At 58.0% G+C, this 21,187-nt stretch overlaps 1 protein-coding gene across 9 annotated transcripts in view; it reads right to left on the bottom strand.

The window, feature by feature from the left end:
* ITPR1 (inositol 1,4,5-trisphosphate receptor type 1) overlaps positions 1-21,187 on the bottom strand; it is a 137,195-nt gene that overhangs the window by 89,396 nt on the left and 26,612 nt on the right. The window lies entirely within an intron of this gene.

Below are 21,187 nucleotides of genomic sequence, written 5' to 3'. Positions count from 1 at the left end.
AAACACGCCATGTCACCGAGCGCGCGCCAGGACCACGTTAGCCTTGCTGATTTCGTCCCGTCTTCCCGGTTGCTTAGCAACTGATTCGAAGTGAAAATTAAATTAAGCAATTCAAATGTGATGGTAAAGTCACCTTCCAAAATTCTGCCACCAAGCTCCCGTGGCCCTCTGCTCCTTGGATGGCCAGGCCGAGCACACTGATCATCCCGCTGGGTCCCCAGGGTGCTCGGCACTGAGACAGTCAATACAGGGACTCGGCAGAAGGCTAGGCAGGCCATCTCTGTGTGTATGTGTGTATGTGTGTATGTGTATGTGCACGCACACACGCTGTGGTTGGATCTCACTCCAAAGAAATGCCACAAAGAATAGCTATGACAAGTGTTATTTTAGGCCCCTGAAGAATAAATGTAACTAAGTTTTTGAAAAAACACTTTGGCGCCTTCCTAAGCTGCAGCAGAGCCCCGAGGGCCCGCACAGGAGAAGCCGGCCGGGAGAGGGGCTGCCAGCTGTTGAAGGGCCGTGGACAGTGACGCTCCAGAACATGGAGGAGGGAGATCTAAGCCCGCTGCTTAGGAGATGTGTTTAACGAAGAAATGAGCTCCTTGGTGTGCAGATCAGAGAAGGGGGTGGGGCGGTGAGAGGAGCTTCAGAGGAGGGTAGAGCCACAGAAGTGGGTGGAGCCACACGAGTGGGTGGAGCCGATGGGTGGGAGGAGCCAGAGTGGGAGGAACCATAGGGGTGGGGCCATGGGTGTGGGTGGAGCCCAGGGTGGGCGGAGCCACAGGGGTGCTTGGAGCCCTCCACAGTGGGCCCATTCAGGTCACAGGCTGCTGGAAGAACAGCGGAAAGCCAAAGGGGAATTCTGCATCCCTGGAGAGCATAAGGCCCTGAGGGTGGAGACAGTGCTGTGGGCGCTGGTAAACCTGGTGAATGAAGCACCCCTGAGGCTCCAGGAGTAGCTCTACATCAGGAAAGAGGAGCTGCTGGAGGAGGAGGAGAAGAGGAGGAGGGGCAAACACCCAGACAAATGCCTGGAGACAGGCGGAGGGCCTGGCAAAGCCGGTGCTGGCCCCGGAGGCGAGCAGAGGGGTTGGCCTGGAGCAGCAGGAGCAGAGCTCAGCGCTCAGCCGAGATCCATCGGCTCGGGTTCTGCGGGAGCTTTCTGTTGGAGGGCGTGAAGATGGAGAATTTCATTTCAGCGATGCGTCTTCTCAACGCCCATGAGCCGTCCCGCTGAGGCGCTGAGTGGGCCGTCCACCGCCTGGTGGGCCGCACCACAGAGCGGTGCTTATTTAGGGAGGTGAGGGGAGCCGGGGGGAGGAGGGTGCGGGGGGGGGGGCGGAGGAAGCCAGCATCACACATCCAGTGCCGCTCCCATCTGCCACCCGGGCTCTGTCCAAACCCAGGGACTGCGCTCGGAGGCTGACAGAAGCGTGAGCCCGATGCCAAGTTCTCTTCGGGCAGGGGAAGGCGCACGCTGTCCTCTTCCTCTCTGCCCGCTCCCCCCGCCAAAAACACCACCAAGAAAATGCAACACCAAAGCCCCAGCTCCATCGTCCCAGGCTGCCAAACAGGAGGATGGGAGGAGGGTGGAGGGGAGCGAACCTCCCTGTCTGCCCACGGGCACAGGGAGAAGGGGGGAGCGGACTGGCCCTGCGGAGCTGGGACGGGCCCAGGAGCCGGGGTCACTGAGGAAGGCACGGCCCGCGCCCGCGGATCAGGGACCAGGCTCCAGGGCTGAGGACGATGGGGAGGACCAGGAGTGGGAGATCATCCTGTCCGCCCCACCTGACAGCTCGCAGCGGGAAGGCCGACTCGGCAAATGCCACGGAGAGCTGAGCAAACAGGGAGAAGAGGCACGGAAAGCTGGTGTGTCTTGGCTCGTGGGGCACCGTGTTTACAGAGTCAGGAGCGTCTGCAGGGAACGCTCCTTCAGTCTAGGAGGAAAGTGATGCAACTGGAATGGGGGCGGGGGGGCGGAGTGCCAGAAAGCCAAGCTCCTGCAGGAACAGGAAGCGCAGTGATATTTAAAGTGGATTTATCCGCAGACATCGGGGCCTCGAGTCAGCGGGAAGCTCGGAGCTGGAGACCCGAGGAGTCAGGCCCGGGACTGCTGTGTTTGTTCTGCACTGGGTCAATCGTTGACCATTGTTATTGAGGTGAAATTCGCATCACACAGAAGTAACCGTTTAAAAAAAATTAAAATATATTTGTATGATTTCAGAGAACAAGGTGGAGGGAAAGAGAGACAGGAACATCAAGGGTGACAGAGAACCGCCTGTCTCCTGCATGCCCCCCATTGGGGATCCACCTTACAACCTGGGCATGTGCCCTGACCTGGAATCAAACCGGCGACCTCTTGGTTCACAGGCCAGTGCTCAACCACTGAACCACACTGGCCGGGCGAGAAACCTGGTTTATCAAGCTCCTCCACGATTGTGATGGGCAGCCAGGCCTGGGACCAGTGGGCGGGCTGCTCCAGGGCCCGCTCCAGCATCAAATACTGGCTGGAACTGGAAGACTCCGGGGCTGAGTATTTAGGGGCCTGGTTTCATACCAAGAAAAAATCAATGGGGCCTCCACCAAGCGATTCTCTCCCAACCTTCCACGGCTCTCTCCAGTTCCTTCCGCGCGCCCCCCTCCCCTCACCCCGAAGCAATGGCCTCCAGGAGGCGGCCAGCGCCGCACCCGCAGCCTCGGTGAGGCTCCCTGGCCTGAGGAGGAGGGAGGCGCAGTCCGGCACCGGCTTCTCCAGACGCAGCCCTGAGCCTGTGCTCTGCGTCACCCGGGGCCTGTGAGGCGGGCAGGACCCTGGGCAGGGAGAGAGCCATCAGCCTCCGTCCCTCACGTGACATTAGAGAGACTCCGTCTTCGAGCCCAGCCGAGGCCCAGTCTCCAGGGGCCGTGTAAGAGGATCTGTTCCCACAGCCCGTCCGGCTGCGGCCGGGGCAGCTCCATCCTGACTTTGCAGGTGCCTCGGAGCCGAGGAAGCACAGTGAGGCTGCGGCCTCAGGAAGAGCCACAGCACGGCTCACCCGGGTGTCTAACCGGCGGTCCTGCCGGGCCGGCAGGAGCGCTCCCCGCGGGCCGCCTGGCAGCTGAGAGGCAGTGTCAGAGGCAGCGTCTTTCTCCTTAAGCCTCAATTTCCCCAACCGTGAACCCAGGCCACACCCAGCACAGCCCGCAGTGAGGCAGGAACAGAAACTGTGCCTGAACGCCTGGCATGGGCGCCAGCAGTGACCAGGGGTCAGGATCACGGAGAAGGACGAGTAGCAAACAGGATCAAGGAGCTGACTCCGGCCTAGAGGGCCGCCCTCCCATGCAGGACTGACGGAGGCTTAACAGAAATATTCCCGTGCGCCCGGCCAGCATGGCTCAGTGGTTGAGCCTCGACCTATGAACCGGGAGGTGTCGCAGTTGCATTCCTAGTGAGGTCATAGGCCCGGGTTACGGGCTCCATCCCCAATGTGGGGCATACAGGAGGCAGCCGGTCCATGATTCTCTCTCATCATTGATGTTTCTCTCTCTCTCTCTCTCTTTTCCTCTCTGAAATCGATAAAGATGTTTAAAAGGAAAGAAACATTGCCGTGTGCCCAGCACAGACACACAGCTGGGTGTGCACGCATGGCCCAGCAGCAGGCAGCTGGCTGGGACGGACTTAGCAAGTGGCTGTGAATCATCCAGAGCAGCTCATTATGGTCTAAAGAGGAAGCAGGAACATGGGAACCCTGAGCCTCAGGCTGGCCTGGGCGTGCAGGTGCCTAACAAGTGCAGGGCCTGGGAGCCGCTCAGGGGGAGTGCCTTTGGGCAGTGCACCCAGTGCCCTCATGGGTGGGGGGGTGCCCTCATGGATGGGGTGGGTGAGCACGGGGTGGGGGTGGTTTCATTGTGGGGGTTGACATCCAGGGGTGGCCCTTGTGTGTCTCCTCTCGCCCTGTAACTTCCGAATGCCACCTGCCTCCTCTTTAGCCTCGTGGGACCCCTAGGGTGCGGGCACCCCGACTTCACAAGGACCAGCAGCCTGACGGTGACAGGGAGCGGAGGGGAGGAATGGGAGGAGGCTGCAAACACACACACACACACACACACACACACACACACACACATACACGCACACACCCCCGCCAGGTCTGGAAAGCGAAAGTGAGCAGCCTGGGCAGCCGCACTCCGGCAGGGGAAGCCTGTTTCCTGCGGCCCCGCCCTCTGTGCCCCTAATGAATTCAACTGCCTTCTACTTAACGAAAACAAAAACAAAACAAAACAAAAAAGAAAAAAAAAAAGGCTCCTTTTGGCCGAGAGCGAGGGATTGGCTTCCACCAGCCTGGCTTCCTCTCTCCCTTCCATCCGCCTCTTATCAGAAAGCACGAAACTCCTTCTGGGAACTGGGGGTCCGCACACTTCCTTTTTAGGCCAAAAACACAGAACAGCCACCAGAAGCTCCAGGAGACCAGCCACACCTCTTCCCAGACTCACTAATGATGCGTGACACAGCCCGCCTGCCGGGGCCAGCCGGCCGGAGTGCGCCCCGCGGTGAGGGGGGGGCACGGGAGCTGAGGCCGCAGTCGGTGTGTGCCACGGGCTGCCTTTTCCAAAAACAACACCGGAGGCGCCTCCCAGAGAGCAATGAACTGAGCTCTCTTTCCTGCCCGCGAAGTGGGGCTCTCGTGTGAGCCTAGTGAGCCATCCCTTATGAGCCCAGGAGGAGCCCCAATGAGGGAGAGAAAGCAGAACCGGAAACAGTAACTGGGGGACAGGCCATCCGGACGGGGGCAGAGCCATGCGCTGAGCCGCTGCAGGTAAACACCTCGCAGGGAGGAGCCATGGTCCTCAGCCCAGAGGCCCCGGGGATTCCTATGGACACACGGCCCCCGGCCCCGCCTTCGCCCCGTCCATCCACCGGCTCCCCGCTCAGAGCCCCTGGAGGTGGGGCGCCCTGAAAACTGGTGTCCGGCCCTCCAGGCACCACCGAGGCCACAGCGTCGCCAAATAAGGCAAGTGAGCACTCCATGCCAGGAGGAGTGGGGATCTTCCCTACGCGCCCACGAACAGGACGGGAAATGCAGAGGAACGGCGAGGGTGAGAGAGTCCTCCGTCCCAAGAGGGGCCGCGTGCAGCTCCCAGCCCCCGACCGCCCGGACAGTCCCGCCCCAGCCCCGCTCGCAGCTCCAGCGGGAGCCAGGCGGTGCCACTGTGCAAACCCTCCCTTTCTCCAACGTCATCAACCTCTGTGTACAGTTTTCTAGGGTCAAGTTCACGTACAACACAGACAAGAGTGACAGATAAGGTTGCCCAATACATTTGCGATTTTTTATAAAGTTAAAATATTTATGAGGCGATGTGCATTTACACATTTACCTCTCCCCCCCACCCCCCCCCCCCGTTTTGCTTCCAAGGAAGCTCAGACCCCGCTTCCTGATTTAGCGGACCTCCCGTGGAGGGGAGATGGCCTGGTTTTTACAACCTCCTCCTCCCCCTCATGCCATCCTGCACTGTGTGCCATACGTGAACTGAAGTCCATGTTGCTAACATAAAGGCTGGGGTCAAAGAAAACGCCTCTGTCGGGTCCTACTGGGCGGACCTCGCAGGGACACACGGCCGGCAGGAGGGTGCACACCCCACAAACTTCCCGTGAGGCCACCCAGGTCCCTGCGAGCCGGTCTCTCACTGAACAGCCGAGCGGAGGGTGAGACACCTGCTCAGCCCAGGGGAGGCCTGCGGAGGGCCGGGGCCTCCGGGGAAACGCGCTGCCGCTCCGTTCAGTCCAGACCTCCAGTCCTCTGTCCACCTCCGTCCAATGCAGTGTGGCCGGCACTGTCCCCTCGGGCCTCTCCATCCCCCTGAGGTTCGCAGGTGACCCCACAAATGGCACAGAGAGCTGAGCGAGACCAATCCACCTCCAGCGCACTTGTGCTGGCGGGGGCGCGGAGTCACGGCACCCCAGAACACCCCGGAAGTGGCCCACTGGACACAGGAAGATGGGGGGGCGGGCAGGTTCCTATAGATGCGGTGGGAACGCAGCCTTAAAATGACCAGCTGCAGCCGAAACCAGTTTGGCTGGATGGATGGAGCGTCGGCCTGTGGACTCAAGGGTCCCAGGTTTGATCCGGTCAGGGGCACGTGTGCCTTGGTTGCGGGCACATCCCCAGTAGGGGGCGTGCAGGAGGCAGCGGATTGATGTTTCTCTCTCATCGATGTTTCTAGCTCTCTATCCCTCTCCCTTCCTCTCTGGAAAGGATTAATGGAATATATATTTTTTCTTCTTTGGCCCCATCCGGTGTTTCCGGCCTGAAAGCTTGTTCACGTGCTGGGGGAGGGGTGTCTCCCTGATGAAAATAGGGGGCGCCTCTCCTCGCCTCAGAGCCGGGGGTCCGGCACCGGGAACCCTCCTGTTGGTAGCGAGGCAGCGCGGGGCCGCAGCCACGCAGCAGAGCGCAGGACACTCAGAGGCGCAGAGGCTGAGGACGTCTCCCTGTGACTCTAACTGGAGCTCTGTTTACTTCCATTTCTCTCTCTCTTTATGTGGATTTGTACTGACTTCAGAGAGGAAGGGAGAGGGGGAAAGAGAGATAAACATCCATGATGAGAGAGTCATTGATCGGCTGCCTCCTGCACGCCCCACACTGGGGATTGCAGCCGGGCCTGTGCCCTGCCCGGAATCAAACCGCGGCCTCCTGGTTTGTGGGTGGACGCTCAACCGCTGAGCCACGGCGGCGGGCTGGCTCTCTGGCTGTTTTCTAAGTTGTAAAAAAAACTCACAGTCTTCAAAACCCAAACAGACCGTTTCCTTGGGGCGAATGGAAAAAGCCTGCACACGGCACGCTGAGGTTCTTGGACAGCGTGTGTGGGCAGGAGGACGGAGGGAGTCCGGGGGACACGGCCGGTCTCCGCAGCACCAAGAGCCTCGGCATCACCGCGCAGGCCTGGTTCGGGGCCCGCACTGCGACGGGCCGGTGCTGTCGGGCCCAGCCGGGGCGGCAGAGGCCTCCGTTCTCCCCCACCCCGGCCACGTACGCACCCCAAACGGTCTCCGAGCATCGGGTTAATTTTAGTGCTTCACCCCGTGGAGTCTGCACAAAGCAAAAATAGATGTTTGCTGCGTGCGGAGTTCACCACGGGGTGGGCGGGGCTGGTCCCAGACACAGCCAATCCTGGGGAGGGGCGGCTCCCGATACAGACGGCAGCGCGCCAAGTGTGCCTGACGGGGTTCACACGGAGCACGGCGAGCAACCGGAATGGTGTCCGAGTGACCAACAGGCACGCCTCCAGGCTGGGCACAGCAAGGCGCCGTTCCTGGGAATCCTGCGCCCCCCCACGGAGCCAGGCTGCGGACAGGAGCCCGCAGCACCACGGGAGGCGTGTCCCGGCCACGTCAGCCACGTCGGCCACGTCGGCAGCCCTCCTGCATGTGAAGCTCAGGAACCTCTGAGGACACGACGGTCGGACGGACGGATGGCCACCTGACAGTGCCCTGCTCCCGCTGCCTCAGCAAAAACACTCCCGGCTGGCCCTCGGGACAGGCTGGGCCGCTTCCAGGGGCGCTGGGGAATTCCTGGGAAGCAGGTGGCAGTCAGGGTTTGGAGGGGGGAGGGGGGTTGGCTGGTGTCTTGTGGTCACACAGTGAACTCCTAAGGCCGTGGAGCCAGAGGCCCAGAGCTGGGCTAACTGCTGGGCACCTGCTGGCGCTTGGTATTTACAGAAGCAACGAGCATTGGCGGGGACCCTGTGGGAACCTTCCTTCTCTTGCCTGAGGTTGCCCCTGGCAGGGGAATCTGCCGAAGGGGACACTCCTAGCCTGGCTCCAGGCCTCAATCCCGCCTCCCATCTGGTGATTGGAGGGCTTACAGTGATTGGCAGGCTTGCTCAGCTCACCAAGGAAACCTGTCTCTGCAAGGGGGTGGGGACCAGGTACTACAATGATAGCTCTAGGACATTCTTTTAAAACATTTTTATTGATTTCAGAGAGGAAGGGATGATGATAGAGAATCACTAATCAGCTGCCTCCTGCATGCCTCGCCTCCCCGGGGGCTTGCAACCTGGGCCTGGGTAAGAACGGTATTTGCAGAGCTCAACGAGTGCCCAATGTCCGCTATTACTAGTAAGTGCTTGCCACGTCCCACCTACCGCTACAACATCACTCATCCCGTCCCGGAGCAGCACAACTCTGAGGAGCATAGGCGGCTGGGACAGCGAAGGCCATGGTCCTGAGGTCGCACGGCTGGCTGACCGGAGCCAGTCACAGCAACCATGTCCGTTTCTCTACATCAGAGCATTCAGGTCCCGGGGGCCGGGGCAGACCTCACGCAGCGGGGTGGGAAGAACCGAGGGAAACACCTTGGCAGGTCCAAACTCGGGCACCCTGTGAGGCCACCCACTGCTTTATTCTGGTTACAACTGCAGAGCTTCAGAGACAAGATAAAAACCCACAAGAAAACCCTCCAAAAGAAACATGGGTCCCACCCTCTCAATGATACCACACAGTTCACTGTCCTCTGTTTCACTTGGTCTACGGCTACACAGATAAAATGTAAAAAATCCACAAGAGGGCCCTCACCGGTGTGGCTCAGTGGATGGAGCATCGGCCTACGGACTGAAGGGTCCCAGGTTTGATTCTGGTACCTTGGTTTCGGGCACATCCCCAGTAAGGGGTGTGCAGGAGGCAGCTGATGGATGTTTCTCATCAATGTTTCTAACTCTCTATCCCTCTGCCTTCCTCTCTGTAAAAAATCAATAAAACGTATATTTTTTTAAAAAAATTAAGAGGAGGAAACACCTTCTGGGGTGGGGACAAAATAGCTTCCTGTTTCCTGGTTTCACTCTGGCCACGGGGAGCGCCCGCCATGACCCCTCCAGGCACACATGCTGGTAGGGGATCAGGGAACACGGGGCCCTTAGGGGCAGGAGAGAGGAACCATGGAACTCAGACCCAGGCCACGGGCTCGCCACCCGGCCCCTTCCCCCTGGGGCAGACCTCAAGGTCCACAGCTCTACGTGGCGGACACGCCTGGAACCGCCGCTGGGTTCATGCCTACTGTCAGCCACGGAAATTTTCGACGTGAGCGTGGAAACCCAGTCAGTGGAAGGGTAGAAATCAAGGCGAACGCACTGAACTCGCCCCTCCTAGGGTTCTTTTTGTATTCTCTGATACCGTCACTTGAAAGACGGGGGGGGGCTGGAGGGGGGGAATCACTCTTAAAAAACAAGTGACTCCCAGCTGGCATTGCTCAGTGGTTGAGCATTGACCTATGAACCAGGAGGTCCCGGTTCCATTCCCTGTCAGGCAGGGCACATGCCCAGATGGCGGGCTCCGTCCCCAGTGTGAGGCGTGCAGGAGGCAGCTGATGAATGATTCGCCTCACTTATGTTTCTACCTCTCTCTCCCCTCCCTTCCTCCCTGAAATCAATAAAAACAGATGTATGTTTTCAAAAGTGACAGAGAAAATCTGTTTCCTATAGAACCTTATGCAATTAAGGTTTCAACTTCACATCGATCTGAAAGAAGGAACGCCTACGCAAAAGCTCGATTCACTCCCTCCTGACCTCTGAGGAGCCCGAGTGTGTCGGCGTGATAGCAATCTGAGAGGAATCGTTTTTCTCCTTCTGCTTCTATAAACAAATAAGGAGCCGGAAGTGAGAAAGCCAAGATCTCGAGTCTCCCGGGCGCTGGCTGTGGGGCGAGTGTCAGGTGGTAATGCCCTGGCTTCTGGAGACGCTCTGGGCCAGGAGGTGCTGGCGTGGGCACTGTTCGGCAGTGTGGGCACTGATCAGCGTGGGCACCGATGGAAGCAAGGAGGTGGGAGGAGCAGAGGAGCGAGCGCCCCCTGCAGGCAGGCCCCCTTGTCCTTCCCTTCCTTCCCCACGGGGGGGCGGGGGAGGGGGAAGGAGTCACACTGGCCATTGATCCGTCGGTCCCTTAGCTGTCAGGGGAGGGCTGGTGGCCTCAGAAATGTTGTTTTACCCCAAATGACATCATTCTGTTTTCAATGAGGCGATCAAGGGTTCAGGAGGAGAGGATTTGCAAGCATAAAGTTATTTTTCTGAATGGATTTCAACAGCAAATTTAAAAAAAAAAATTATGTGTGGCTCAGTGGATAGAGCATCGGCCTGCAGACTGAGGGGTCCCTGATTCAATTCCGGTCAAGGGCATATACCTTGGTTGTAGGCACATCCCCAGTAGGGGGTGTGCAGGAGACAGCTGATTGATCTTTCTAAATCTCTATCCCTCTCCCTTTTTCTCTGTAAAAATCAATAAAGTATATTAAAAAAAATAATTCTTTATAGGTGAAAGTATTACATACATCCCCTTTTCCTCCCCATTCACCCCCTCCAGCTCTCCCCCTCCTCCCTCCATCTCACCCCAGGCCTTCAGCACCCTGCTGTCTGTGTCCATGGGTTGTGCCTCTATGCAAAGGCATTCTTGTAGTTACTGGGCACCTTGTTATTACAAGATGAAAACAACAACAAACTAACGCCGGGAAGACCCGCCAGCGCCTCCCAGGCCGGCCCCTCCGGGCATCACCCAAGGGCCTGGGCGCCCTGGGAGTTTGCTGAGCATGCACCTGAGCCCTCACTCTGGACCCACAGAACCTGCATTTTTTTAAAATATATTTTTTTATTGACTTCAGAGAGGAAGGGTGAGGGAGAGAGAAACATCCATGATGAGGAAGAATCATGGATCAGCTGCCTCCTACACGCCCCCTACTGGGGATTAAGCTCGCAACTGGGCATGTGTCCTGACCTGGAATGGTTCATAGGTTGACGCTCAACCACTGAGCTGTATCTTAAAGCAAAATCTCAGGGCCCTCGCCCAGGACCCAGCCTACAATAGGCACTTCTTCAGTGTTTGATGAACGAGTTAAGGAGAGTGACTGCTCATTGGGAGTCACTTTAAGCCAGAGCTTCGAGGGCCCCTCACACGTTCCTCCCCTGGGGGGGCCCCAGGCTGGGAAGGAAGCCACTCTACGCGGTCCGCTCCCGCCTGCCACGCATTCCTCCGGAGCGGCATGTCCACTTCGACTTCGCCTCCGTCGTAAGCCACCTCAATAAAGACATCGAGGGTAGCCACCGCGTTCTCGGGGGATCAGGGTCCGAGGCCATCACGTGACCCAGCACCGGGCCCTCCGACCCCCCCGGAGATGCTAGCACCCCCCCTCCCCCCCGCCGCCCCTGCTCCCAATAAAGGCTCGCTTCTATCTTGGGCGTGAGCTGCCTCCTCGCTGAATGCTGTCACTTTTCACTCCCAACCACTTGCCTTCCACCAGCCCGCCTCTCCCCCATCGCTTCCAGCCATCGCTTCTCAGCACATCTGTGAGCCGCCCCCACGCCCAGGCTTCCCCCGGCCCCCGGAACCGGGGGCGGCACCTAGGAAGTGACATTTGCAACTCGCTCCCGAGGTGTTGCTCAGGCACCCGCGGGCCTGGGACCCGCTCTTCAGAGACCGATTTGGGTCCTGCCTACTCAGAGGCCTCCCACCGCCCACCTGTTCCCTTCCCCACCCACCGGCTCCTCTCTGGTTCCATGCCTTTAACCAGAGAAATCCGCCTTCCACCGCTATGCCATCCCTGGTCGTGACTACAGGTTACAATGTTGCTCAATCCCAAGGATGAAAAGAAACAATAAAACCACATTGTGTCTGCTTGGATTCTTTCATGGTGGGTTTAGCCATCCCTGCCCGCCCCTCCTGACACACACAGCCAACGCCAATACCACGTTCCTCCAACACACGTCACTACGGACTTCACAGTAGCAACACTCGTCCAAGGACAACCCCTGCTGTGGGCTTCACCGCTCATCGCTCCACACTGAGTCTGCGGGCCCACGGCGAGGGGGTCGGGGGATGACCCCTAACAAGCTGCCGGAGGGCAACGGGATCTCTCCTGCACCTTCCGCTTTGCTCAGCACAGAGCCTTCTCTCCCAAGCACGCTACCTCTGCCCTGGAGTCTGCCCGCCTCTGCTTTCCTTTATACACATCCTCATCGTTTGGGGAGGAAGCCAGGAAAGGTGATGGGTAACTCCACTTAAATCTTCTCTCTGACCTTCCTCCACGTTCCCCTTCACAGAGTTGGTGTGTTGTTTTTTTAAATATGCATTTTTATTGATTTCCGAGAGGAAAGGAGAGTGAGAATCATTGATTGGCAGCCTCCTACACGCCCCCTACTGGGGATCAAGCCCGAAACCTGGGCATGTGCCCTGATCAGTAATCAAACGGTGACCTCCTGGTTCACAGGCCGATGCTCAGCCACAGAGTGGGACTGGCCGGGGTAAAAGAGGAGTGTGGGCCCTTTTATTTGTGCTCCCTCATCCCAACACTGATCTGAGGCTGAGAGCCCCCCTTGGAACGGCCCGCCGGGGGGACCCTGCAGGGAGGCAGGAGGGCCCGGCTTCCTCGAGAAGGAATGCATCCCGGTCCCGAGCAGAGACACGGAGTTTCCAAAGGGAACTCGCTGTGAACAGCACCGCACAGTGATGGCGCACACCGGCGGGTCCCCTCCCATCTCGTGTAGCTGACACACCTGGTGACCTGTCCACAGGCCCAGGCGCCCATGGCCCATCTTCAATGTCACTGCCCCACGACCCCAGCGAGGGACGGCCCCACCTCCAGGCCACGAGGAGGCGCAGCAGGCCGAGGCGCCGGCCCAGCCGGGACGGCACCGCGGGCGCCGCACCGGGAAGGCCATTTAAGGCAGAAGCGCTCGGCTCGGCGAGCGTGTGCGGTCCCTCTGGATCACGGCGTCTGTCAGAATCGCTCCATCCCGGGCGGCTGGGGGAGAACAAAGCCGTTACACATCAGGCTAATCCAGAGTCCCTGGGGCGGGCTGGCAGGGGGGAGCGTGCCAGGGACATCCCATGGAGCTGGAAGAAAGGCCCATTGTTTGGGGTTCTGGTGTTTTTGTAAGGAGGGTGCCGGCGAGTGCATCTGGGACTCAGGCTCCTCAGGCCGCCTGGCCCTGCAGGAGGACGTTCTCCGGCTTTAAAACTGTGGGCCGTGGATGCAGGACCTCCGTGACACACAAAGGCGCCGGCTCTGAGGTTCAGACTGCCGCGTGCCGTCCCCCAGGAGGTGTTAACGCACCCGTTCCCGAGAACCCGGAGGCAGAGGGCAAGCCTCGTCTCCAAGTCAGCAGGCAGCGAGCGGCAGAGCTGATGCACTGCGCCGCCTCGCCGCCCACAGCGCCGCCTCTGGGCTAGGGGACCCGCAGCTAATGCGGGAGGGGGAGGGCACGGAGGGAGGGGTCACTTCATCTGGGACGGAGGGCAGAGCAGAGGAGGGAGCCTGATGGCCGCAGCTCCCCTGGGAGAAAGTGAGAGAAGGAAAACAGGTGCCAGAAGACTCTGAGCTACGGCCCAGCCCCAGGCCACAGGGGTCGGACCGGTGGAACGAGGCAGGGGGACGGGAGGCGGGGGGGCAGGTCCAGGAGGGTAAGAACTTGAGAAACACCTCCACTTCTGCAGTGAGCGTGTGCGCGTGCGTGTGTGCGCGTGGGGGGGGGGGGGCGGGCGGGCGTGTGTCGCTCTTGGGCCAAGCACTCTGGCCCTTTCTCTCTGGTTCCGAGCACTGAGCTCACCTGGCCGAACCGGCTCCCCTGCTCCTCGCCTCCCTCGTGACTCAGCGCTGAGGCCCAGTGGAGGCCAGCCAGGCTGGCTCGGGGGGACTGGGAGAAAGGTCACCGGTTCTGGGAAGCTGGCTCCCGGGCCCCACGGTACTGCCCAAGCGTAAGTCCGGTCCCTAAAGAAACCGCATTCACCTTGTGCATCCCGGGCGGTGCTGGAAGGCCGGCCACGCGGGGAAGGAAAAGTACAGCCCAGGACCAGGTTCCAGCCTGGCTCCCAGGTCCCTGCAGGCCCTACCCCTTTGGTCTGCCTGTGCATTCAGCTTCTCTGCCTCCCACGCAGGCTGTGGAGTTCACGTGAGGGTGTCACAGCTCCCGGGGACCGGCCACCGGACAAGCACCCGCTCCTCACGGCGTCCTCTCTGCGCACCTGCCCTAGTTCTCACTGGGCACCGGCGGGGCCCCCGGAACGCAGGCCCTGGGGCAGACGCTCTGTCCAGCCCAGCCCTGCCCTCCACGCCCAGCACGGCGCCCAGGGCCCAGCACGATGCTCCCATGTGTGAGTGAAAAAACGCCACCACCTTCAAAGCAGGGTGCCAGGCCCGGCTGTTTACCCAGCGGCAAACCTCTCGCTGGCACGGCTCCGAGGCTCTGGCGCGCCTGCAGGCAGCTGGCACGGGCACGACCAGGACACTGCGGCCCATTGAACGGCCCCACAAGACGGCTCCTCGGCGGGACGGGAACAGTCAGATGCCTTCTCTGAGCGGCCTCAGCGTCACCACTGGAACCGCCGCACCCACTCCGCTGGGCTCTCACACACAATGGGTTAAAACAGCCATGCCGCACGAGACAAGCTTGTCCTAAAGTCGGGACTGCTGCAACCCCAAATGCAGAGCTACTTGTTGCAACGTAACGTTTCACTCCAACCATTTTCATTATCAAGGATTTTTTTTTTTTTTTTACAATATTAAGTTATTGCAATCACATGGACCTAAATTCCAACCTTTTACGTGCTTGGAACGTAAACAAGCATTAAAAACAGAACAGATCACCTCCCTGGTGTGGCTCCATGGACAGAGCATCAGCCTGTGGACCGAAGGGTCCCAGGCTCAATTCCGGTCAAGGGCACGGGCCCAGGTGCGGGCTTGATCCCCAGCAGGGAGGGATGTGCAGGAGGAAGCCGATCCATGATTCTCATCATTGATGTTTCTATCTCCCTATTCCTCTCCCTTCCTCTTTGAAATCAAAGGAAAAAAAAAAATATATATATATATATATATATATATATATATATATATATATATATAGAGAGAGAGAGAGAGAGAGAGAGAGAGAGAGAGAGAGAGAAAGAGAGAGCGCGTGCGCGAGCGTGTGCGAGCGCCGAATTGAGCATCAACTTATGAGCCAGGAGGTCACAGTTCAATTCCCAGTCAGGGCACGAGTTGTGGGCTCCATCCCAGTAGGGGGTATGCGGGAGGCAGGGGATCAATGATTCTCTCTCAACACAAATGTTTCTCTCTCCCTTTCTGAAATCAGTAAAAATATAAAAAAAAATAATAATAAATATATACACTGAGTGGCCAGATTATTATGATCTCTGAACACATAATAATCTGGCCAAACAGTACATATATTAGAGGCCTGGTGCATGAATTCCTGCATGGGTAGGGCCTGGCCAGCCTGGCCATGGGGAGGGGACATGGGCAGTTGGCTGGCCTGCCTGCTGGTGGAATTCCTGGTCGAGGGCACAATTTGCATATTAGGCTTCTATTACATGGGAAATTCACCGAGTGGCCAGATTACTATGCGTTCAGAGATCATCATCATCTGGCCACTCAGTGTGTATCTCAATCCAGTAAGTTCATGCCTCCAGCACCACCCTCAGCCCTCACAGGAAGGGGAGCACACATGTAGGCGTAGCCCATCGCCAGGAGTGGTTTGCTGAACGGCCGCTGTCTGGCTGGCCCAGGGAGGGGGCGCTCTGGGCGGACCTGGCTCACGAGCAGTGACCAGCGTCCACACTGAAACTTTGACCCAACCCAGGAACTAAGACGTGGCTCACCCCCGAGAGAAGCACATCCGCATCTCTTGGCAGCGCCGAGCGAGCCCAGATGTCCCCGGCAGATCTGTCCCTGGCAGTTCCACCGGCCGGAGCTGTCGGCAGACGGCGCTTCCCCGGGAGACGCTGCCATATCTCAGTCTGCGCCTCCCCTGGGGGGCGGTGAGAGCTCCCCCTGAAAACAGCCATGCCGGCGAGTCCCACACGCTCCCAGTCCCCTGCCTGGCCCCTTCCAGACCCAGGCTGCTCGCTCCTCACCTACGTCTACTCCTCGCTTTGCTGCTGTCACATGGAGACCACGGCCAGGATAAAGCCAGCAAACACGGGTCCGGTCAAGGGGCGGCCCTGCAGCTCCATCCGCGGCCTCGACCGTGGCCCTGAGGAGCCACAGCCGGGACCCTGCCCTCCGCGCCACGCCCTCCACTGCGCGCCCGGCCGGTGTGCTCCACGCTGCGGGGTGGCCCGGCCCTCACTCTGCCTCTCCTGCCCCCGTCCTGGGGGAGCATCCGCGCTCCCCAGGCCCGCATTGCTTCCACCACCACAGCCGCGCTGGAAAGTGTGCCATTGAGTCGTGGCTGCAACTTAAGGATTGTGGGTCTCATTTTTTAAAATATATTTTTATTGATTTTAGGGAGGAAGGGAGGGGGAGAGAGAGAAACATCCGTGATGAGAGAGAATTATGGATAGGCTGCCTCCTGCGTGTCCCACATTGGGGATCCAGCCCGTAAACCAGGGCCTGTGACCTCACTAGGAATGGAACTGCGAGACCTCCTGGTTCCTAGGTCGACGCTCACCCCCACGCCGGCCAGCTCTGACCATGCACCCAGGGGATTTTATTCCCTCTCCCTGGTCAGGAGCACGCACTGCGCGCCCGGCACCAGGGTCTGGGCAGTGTTTGTCAGTGAGAAGTCAGACCCCTGAGGCCGGCTTCTCCCTGGCTCCGCCGAGGTGCTAGCAGACGCAGTGACAGGTGACAGGACGGCACAGAGGGAGAGGGAGGACAGGAAGCGCCGCAGACGCTGATTTCAGCACGCACACAGTCCTCCGAGGCCAGCGGGCCCCGGGGGGCCGTCCCAGGCGGAAGTCCTGTGCTCTCGGGGGCAGGGAGAGCACCACCCCTGCCCTTCCAGCTCCCGGGAGCTTCCTCCCCAGGTGCTGGGGGGCGGGGCCGGGTGGCATCACCCCCACTCCCTCGGGGAGAAAGGGCCAAGGGAAAGATGGACGGCAACGCTGACAGCTGCCACTTCTCAGCTTCCCACGTTTGGGGGGAAAAGAGTCAGAGGCAACAGATGAGAAGATGAGAGGGGGATCCCGGGAACCTGCAGTCCCCGTCTGCACCCCGAGAGCTTGCTCCTCCCACGCCGGCGAGCACAGGCCTGCCCGCTCCACGGAAGACAGGGCAAATGCATGTGGGGGATCTGTTAGACGACACCAACGTGCCCCAAGTTACACACACACACACACACACACACAAACACACTCACACACATACAGATAAACACACACAAACACACACACTTATACACACAAACACAAACATACACACAAACACAGACACACAGACACACACACACACTTATACACACAAACACAAACATATACACAAACACACACACAAACACACACACACACACAGATAAACACACACACAAACACAGACACACACACACACACACACACACACACACACCGCCAGTCAACACAGGTGCGGATGAGAAAGGAATCCCTCACGGAAGCCCCAGGACTTCAGTGGCGAGGGGTCCGTTATGTTTTCTTTTGTGAGATTGATGTCAAGCTCCTGGGCTTCACCAGCCCGGGGGAGCCTGGAGTCACCTAGCACCTGGGCTGAGACATTGGGGGTGCAAGGGGAGGGTGCTTAATCACTGACAGCCCGTCAGGCCCTTTGATCCTTAAAGACAGCGTCCTGTTTAAGTTGCTGATTATGGAGCACATTCCTATGCGGAGGCGTCTGTCCGTTTGCATAGCAGAGCTCCGTTATGAACGCCCGACTCCTAAAACTGAGCAAGCCCGGGGCCCAGAAGGCTCAGGGGCCCTGCGCCACAGAGAAGGCGGGGTCTGAGTCTTCTCCACGGGAAGATCACGCAGCCCTCGCCCCAAAGTCCGGCCTCGAAATGAAAGGCATGATGTGGGACACCTCCCCCCCCTTCTCCCCCGATGAAATGTCCTCCCCGCCACCTTGAGGGCTGAGGTGACCAGAGACCCTGGCAGCACTCCAGCCGCGGGGACAAAGGGTTCGTTCTCGGCTTCCTGCGGAGGCGTGCGGGCTGGGCTGCGGGAGGGGCGGAGGGGCTCTGCCTGAGGGAGACGAAGCAGCTGGAGGACCAGACGGAACGAAAGGCCCTGGATGAGGGGAGAGGACCGAGTCACGGTCAGGGACGACTCCCCCAGGCCCTCACTCGGCCGCCCCCCAGGGCTTCCGGAGCTTGGGCGGCGTGGCTGGGAAGCTGGGAGATGTCGTGGGACAGGAAACCCAGTGTGGAACCAACCCCGGGGGGCGGGGGAGGGCTGGACAGCAGCACGAGCAGAGGAGCGCTGACGGAGAGACCTCATTCTCAATTAATTATCCCAATTCGACTGCATTGCTTTTCAATCCATTGCAAATCCATTGCCACGTAACCTTGAAGATGCCTGCCCCTCGCTCTGGGGTCTGACGAGGGTCGGGTTAACATCACCCTATTGATTGGCAGCTGTCAGGCAGAAAGTGACAGTTTGCAAAGTAGCACGTGTGCACTGCCATTTCTGACAGCACAGAATTCCCAGGCAAATTAAAATGATCATTTTCAAACAAAATAAGAGAAGTGACCACCCATAGACACTCTAAATTCTACAGGGTAGTCTTACAAATATATAGATTTTTTAAATTGATTTCAGAGAGGGAGAGAAAGATAGAAACATTAATGATGAGAATCATTCAGCTGTCTGCACAGCCCCTACTGGGGTTCGAACCTGCAACCCCGCATGTGCCCTTGACCGGAATCAAACCCAGGACCTTCCAGTCGGAAGGCTGATGCTCTATCCACTGAGCCAAACCACAAGGGCTCTATAGGGTGTTCTTGAAGCAGGAAGATAATTATCCCAGGTAAAAGGTCTAGTTACTATCTACCCATTTGTAAGTCAGTTAAAAAGTGACCATATGAGACAAAATCACACCTAACATGAAAGTTCAAATAAAAAGTGCAAAAAGCACTGGCATCGTGAACAGGAGAGCACAGGCGGAGACAGGTGAGGGGGACGGAAATGTACGAAGGCACATGGAGAGCAGAAAGTGATGTGGCTGTCAATGTTCGGCTTCACTCAGGGCGCACGATGAAACGTGTGGGTAGCAGCTGCAATCAATATAAAAGGTGTAACCCTCAGCTAATGAAAAGAAAAGTGAGATGGAGAGCAACACACCTCCAATGAAACACAAAGAAGGCAAGAAAGAAAGAAAGCGGAGGTAAAAGGAAAAACAGCTAAGCTATATATCCAAAACCATCATCCTAATGAATAGCCGAATAAGGTTGTGTGCAGGGTATGAGACACACTATAGAAATTAAGGGCAGATCGTTTTTAAGAAGTTACATAAAATAAATACTAACTGAAACAATGCTGGGGTGGGTATCTTCATAACAGGAAACAAACAAAAAACAGACTTCAAGACATAAAACTGGTTAAAATGCTCCCTCCATACGATAAAATGTCGTTTCACCGGGAGGTGAACACAGTTCTGCACGGCCAGCCCTGCCCAGAGAGACTCCCATGAACTGAAAGCAAACCAACAGGAAGGATCTCATGCACCACAAGCTAAAGCTGCACGTCCACGTTCCTAACGGGAACCATTCAGCCTTTGAGAATGGTTTCCACGCAGTAGAACGCACTCTTCCCCTTGGCACACGTCCTACGAGACAGGCGGGTGTTATGGTACCACCGCCATGGGCAGAGCTGTCTTTCCACACCTGACGCGTCCACCTGACCAAAGCCAAACCCACCCACACCGACGAAGACACGGCTCCCGGCCGGAAACCCACGTTCTCTCCAATCCGGCAGGACAGGTGCAGGAGCCGGTCACGTGGGAGGCCACCAAGGAGACTTCCCGGTTTTAAAGGACTGATCGGACCCTGGGATCTGACCAGCACAAACCCAGGCACCCAGCGCTTTCTAAAAGGAGAGACCGCGGAACTCCCCAGGCCCCAGCCCCGCACAGCTGAACACAGAGAACCTCCAGGTGACACGCAGGTCTTAGAAATGACCGTGGGTGGGAGAAAACATTTGGAAGTCAGTAACAAAACCAAACATGCCAAACTCAAAGGCTAACACAGGCCAAATACACGAGCCTGCAGCCCACGGGCTGAGAGTTTGACAGGCTTGCTCTGAGGGGCGCTTTCATTTTGGCCACGAAGCGTGACTCTGTGCAATGAGCATGCTCCACACCTGTGGTGCTCTTCCCCAACCCCAGTCTATTATGAGGAAAACATCAGAGAATCCAAAAGGCATCCTTCAATACACAGGACCAGCACTGTGCAGCCACACACGGCCCAGGGCGGCCCTGAGAGGGGGCGGCTGAAAGGCTCAGAAAAGACAAGAGAGAATGAATGTTGGGTCTCCGGGGGATGCTGCTTCCTGAGAGACAGCACCAAGCCCACAAGCCGAGTCTTTATTTTGTAGCAGATGCCACGAGGCAAAGTAAGGGCTTGGTCAAGATGTTTCCAGCATTCTCAAGGGTTCCCATCCCACTCCATCACATGCACCTGCTCAAACCTGGGTCACCTGCAGCCTGTATCACGCAGGCACGTGGGGCCACGTGTTCAGACCACAGGTTCAAGCTGACAACTCCAGCTGTTGGATAGAATTGTGCTGGGAGGCTCTGCCTTCCCAGCTGGGACAGGCACATGGCCAAGAGAGGACTGGGTTCTCTCATTAGTCCCGGTCTGGAACCTGTCCGAATGCTGTAGCCCCTCGCCACACAGCACCCTCCAAGCCCGTCAAGGTCATTAAAAACAAGGACATCTGGGAGACACTGCACAGACGGGGCAAAAAGCAGCGCCGGGTTCGGGTAGATCCTCCAACAGAAGAAGGCCGTTAGTGAAAGGCTGGGGAAACACAAGTCCATAGTCCGGTTCAAGCAGGGCACCGGCACTCACTTGTTAGCTGTGCCGGCGCCGGGGTTATGGAAACTGTGAACAACCAGAGAGACTGGCTATGCAGACCTGTGCGCAGGAACCCTGTCCTCACTATGCAATTGTGGGGGAAATCTAGAATTATTCCAAAATAACAAATTTTATTTTAAAAAATGTAATGAACAGCTCTGGCCAATGATGTTCAGTGGTAAGAGCATCAGCCCAAGGACTGGTTTGTGGGTCCAACCCCTCAACAGCCATTGGGTGAGGGGGGAAGTGGGTCCCACCTCTCAAAAACAATAGGGTGAGGTTGGAATTGGGTCCCGACCCTCAACCACCATTGGATGATGTTGTAAGTGGGTTCCGCCCCTCAACAACCATTGGGTGAGGTCTGTGGGTCCCACCCCTCAACAACCATTGGGTGAGTTTGGAAGTTGGTTATGCCCATCAACTACCATTGTGT

Source organism: Pipistrellus kuhlii, unplaced genomic scaffold, assembly GCF_014108245.1.
Source record: "Pipistrellus kuhlii isolate mPipKuh1 unplaced genomic scaffold, mPipKuh1.p scaffold_m20_p_11, whole genome shotgun sequence".
In the NCBI taxonomy this organism is placed as follows: Eukaryota; Metazoa; Chordata; class Mammalia; order Chiroptera; family Vespertilionidae; genus Pipistrellus; species Pipistrellus kuhlii.
The sequence above is the reverse complement of the archived record's forward strand: the minus strand, read 5'-3'. Positions and strand labels throughout refer to the sequence as shown.